We start from the raw sequence: 4,953 nt of genomic DNA on the forward strand, positions 1-4,953 counted from the left end.
ATATTATCAATTTTTACAGTTTAGCAAATTTACTTAAAGTTGTATAACAAAAATTACACAAACTGAAACATTTTATTTGATAAGGATAATACGACTATGAAGTTAGCAATTATTATATAGCAATTTCTAATCAGATATAATTAGAATATACACAGCTAGAGGGCCCCAGTTAGTTAAAAAAAACCCAACCCTAGTATTTTTGAATACGGTAGCCATTTGCGCATAGAAGATAGGTCGTCGGGACAAATTTTTTTTTTTTATTTTATAGTACATAAAATAAGCTTTAATTTGATATATGTTTAAAGGACGCAGTATTTCCGGAACATTTTCAAAAATTAAGTTGAATATGTTAATTTTTGTAAAAAAGTTACTATTTTAAATCCTCTTTGTGAGCAGAATAAGTGTTAGATTTACAAAAAAAATGATATCAAACGAAAGGAAATTACCTAAGGTTTCAATATAAAAAAATATTATTTTGATTTGTTAATATTTGAAAAAGTTATGGCAGTTTTAAGTACAAAAAACATCGTTATAAAAGGTGATTTTTATCGCAAATATTACATTTTTTTTTTAATTTCGACAGCAATTTGCACATAGTATATAGGGTGTCGGGACAAATTTTTTTTTTTTAATTTATAGTACATAAAATAAGCTTTAATTTTTATATATGTTTAAAGGACGCAGTATTTCCGGAACACTTTCAAAAGTTAAGTTGAAAAAGATCTATGTTTTATACAATGTTTCAAGTTTTGAACGCCCCCTATATAAGGGGAAATTGTCCAATTTTAATAAAAATTATGTCAAATGAAAGATGTACTTATAATGTATTTAGAAAAAAAAAATTGTGCTAATATGCACATTTTTCGAAAAGTTATAGCATTTTTAAGTTGAAAATTTAAAATCGAAAATTTTAACACAAATATACCATTTTTAACTACGGCAACCGTTTGCATGCAGAAGATTCGATGTCGGGACAATTTTTTTTTTTCATTTTATAGTATATGACATAAGATTTCATTTGGTATATGTTTAAAGGACGCAGTATTTCCGGAACATTTTCAAAAATTAAGTTGAAAAAATTAGTTTTTGTAAACAATATTTTAAGTTTTGAACGCCCCCTATATAAGGGGAAATTGTCCAATTTTAATAAAAAGTATGTCAAATGAAAGATGTACTTATAATGTATTTAGAAAAAAAAAAATTGTGCTGATACATGCATTTTTCGAAAAGTTATAGCATTTTTAAGTTGAAAATTAAAAATCGAAAATCGAAAATTTTAACACAAAAATAGTGTTTTTTTAACTACGGCAACCGTTTACATGCAGAAGATAAAGTGTCGGGACAAATTTTTTTTTTTCATTTTATAGTACATAAAATAAGCTTTAATTTGATATATGTTTAAAGGACGCAGTATTTCCGGAACATTTTCAAAAATTAAGTTGAAAAAGTTAGTTTTTGTAAAAAAGTTGCAATTTTAAATCCCCCCCCATGAGCAGGTTAAGTGTTAAATTTTCAAAAAAATTATATCAAATGAAAGGAAAATATCTAAGGTTTTAGTTTAAAAAAAAATTATGTTGATTTGTTGATTTTTGAAAAAGTTATGGAAGTTTTAAGAAAAAAAAGTGAAAAAAATGACAAAATTTGTCGATTTTTAAATTTGTAATTTTTTTGGATATTTCCCCCATTTGCGGGGAACGAGGGAAAATTTTTCAATTTTTAAGGGTAATGTCTTCAACTAGATACAATTTGTGATCTTTTGACGTATTGTTAAAAGAAATCGGTCTAGTGAGAGCTGAGAAAAAGTAGTGATAGACACAAGAAAAAAAAAATATATAAAAAAAATAAAAAAAAAAACACATCATGGTAAAATTAATACCTTCTCAGCTTCGCATCGAAGCTAAAAATGTTATATTATCTTATTATGTAATAGAACAAGGAAAAAAACGCTTTTCTGGGAAAATTACTTAGCGTGCTCGGATTTTCAAAATTTTTTTTTTCAACGAAAGTACTCGGTCACCAGACTCCGGGAAAATTGTTGGCGAAGGTTGGAAAAATTTTGCAGCTCACCCACGAGCGTTTTAAAATTTCCACCGTTTTCGAGAAAAACGCTCGCTGACGCCAGCGTTTTACGACTTAAGGTTTGAAATTTTCACCAGACCCGCCCAATGACATTCCTGAGATATGATAAAAAAATCAATTCAATCCGTTCATTTTTCACCGTTTTACGAGCTTTTTTTTTTTTCATGCGCTCGAGACGCCAAGAAGAAATTCTTGCGACACTTTACGACATGAAAACGATTTTTTTTACGATTCGCAATCATACCACGGCGTTCTGTACGTGCCGAGGAAGTGCCAAAAATCGGAAAATCCCAGATCCGACAAAAACNTGCCAAAAATCGGAAAATCCGAGATCCAACAAAAACTCTGGCCGCTACGAGCGTTTGAAATTCATCAAATTTTAACGGAAAATGACGATTTTTCTGTATGCTAATAATACACATGTACGTGTCTTATTATATCTTATTATATAATAGAACAAGGAAAAAAACGCTTTTCTGGGAAAATCGACGTCAACCTTATACCTATACATTTTACTATATTCTCTTTTTGAATTTTCCTGATTTTAATAATAACATTTTTATATATACTTTATTGCACTGATTCTGATGTAATATTTTTTCTGAAAAACACCTATCGTGCCCGGCGTAGCCGGCTTCCCCTACCGGAATCAGTGGCCTACTTATGATGACGGCCCGAAGAGGCTTACGCGCCCAGCTAGGCGGAGCCTAGTAATATTATATTTTACTTTTCACAAAGTACCGAGGGATATTCATTTAAAAATTATACACCAAATTAAAGCTTATTAATTTCCTATTGTATGGCATAAGTCAAAAATGGTACTCGAGTTTCCAAGTAAACCATAAAAGAGAAATTGCTGGGCAATATATGTGTCCTAAACAAAACATATTTTCTGACCGGCGCTTGGTTAATTTATATGGAATAAATTTTTTAATAAATTCTCCTTATAAACCTCATCATAATATTAGTGATTTAGATCATGTTGACTAAATACGATTTATGATCTTTTGACGTATCATTGAAAGAAATCAGTTCAGTGAGAGCTGAGAAAAAGTGGTAACAGACACAAAAAAAAAAAACACATCATAGTAAAATTAATACCTTCTCAGCTTCGAATCGAAGCTAAAATTGACTCCAGTTGTTTATTTGTTTAACATTATTATTTTCTATAAGCTTTTATAAAATTATTCTATTTTGTATTAACAGTACGTAATTAACATGTGCTACCATAGTTTCGAATGTTTTTAATTCAAAACAAATACTTTCATTACTTTTAAATCTACTTTAAAGTGTATTTATATGATAGTTTTGAAACTGAATACCATAAATCTTAAAAGAGATAAAAAATACAATGAGCTTAAAAAGAAGTAACAGTTATTCTGACATAACTGGTAATGCAACATTACAGTGCTTGGCTAGTGGCATTAACTATCCTATTGGAGAGACTGAGGTAGATTTAACTTAAAGCCATCTTAACTTTGTTTTATATTTTACAATATACTTTATTTTTCTTTAAAATGGTTAAATTGATATATTATAACTCTTCAGTTTGTTATTGGACGTTCTCTTGCCTGTTCACTTGTAATTGAAGAAAAATCTATTTCACGACGACATTGTTTTATAAATAAATCCAATGGCCAATATCTTATTTCTCACAATGTAAGACTTAAAATTTTTATTGCATGTTTATATTAATTTAGCTATCAAAGAGAATAATTAATTCTAAGTTGATCAACAATATCTGTACTACAGGGAACAGGTAATGAAACTTATGTAAATTGTGTGCAAATTCCTAATAACCAAAATGATTATCAAGTTTTAAATCATGGAGATGTTATTTCCTTTGCAGATGGGAGTGGAAGTTATAAATTTCTGTACAGATTTGTTTTACAAACATATACAGATAAAAAATTGAAGTAAGATTATTCTTAAGACATCATGTGTGTAAGTAATTTGTAGAATATGGATAAACAATACACTAATATAATCAAACGTATTGTTTATTTTATTAAACGCAATCAAATAAATTGATTAATATAAACACTATAACTAAATCAAAATTATCTGAAAAATATTATTTTAATTCATTTTTTTAATATATGTCAGTTATTTTTATTATAAACTTTCACAGAGATGACAATGATTTCAATAATCATATACAAATTTTGTTATATACTGCTGTTTTTTTTTTGATCATTTTCATTAATTAATGTAATCTTCTTGGGAATGCAATAAAAGAACATCGGGAAAAAGTACAACAAGAAAGTAAGTATATTTGAACATTTATTAACTTATATTTATTGTTATAACTATGTACCACAAACTGCTAGAAGAGGTGGTAGAAGAAGAGGTATAACTCAACGTCGAAATACACAACCTGCACATGTTCAATAAGAAATAGTGCAAAGAATTCATGAAGTTATGTTTTGATAAATACCTAAATTTTTGACTCATGTAATTTTAAAAATATATTAAAATGAAACTTTACAATTCCCAGAGTAAATTATATCACTACTTTATACTTTTAACGTTAAGTTAATTATCTTAACATAAATGACGGATCGGGGGGTTTTACTTGACAATCGTATAATATCAATTCCAAACAGTAACTTTATTATACATACACCAGGCCCGTATCCAGAAATTGGTTTCGGGGGGGNCACCAGGCCCGTATCCAGAAATTGGTTTCGGGGGGGGCTCAAGTTCCAGAATCATAATTAGGAATTTTTCGTCGAGCAAAAAAAAAAAAAGTTATAGCATAATAAAGTTAAAAACCCAGCACAGGGGGGTCGCGGCACAGTTGTGACGTGGCATAGTTGGATCAAGTATAATGATATCTGACAGTGATTAAAATCACTATCAAAAATAAACGCT

The sequence above is a fragment of the Daktulosphaira vitifoliae genome, unplaced genomic scaffold (assembly GCF_025091365.1).
Source record: "Daktulosphaira vitifoliae isolate Bord-2020 unplaced genomic scaffold, ASM2509136v1 Scaffold_1, whole genome shotgun sequence".
Classification (NCBI taxonomy): domain Eukaryota; kingdom Metazoa; phylum Arthropoda; class Insecta; order Hemiptera; family Phylloxeridae; genus Daktulosphaira; species Daktulosphaira vitifoliae.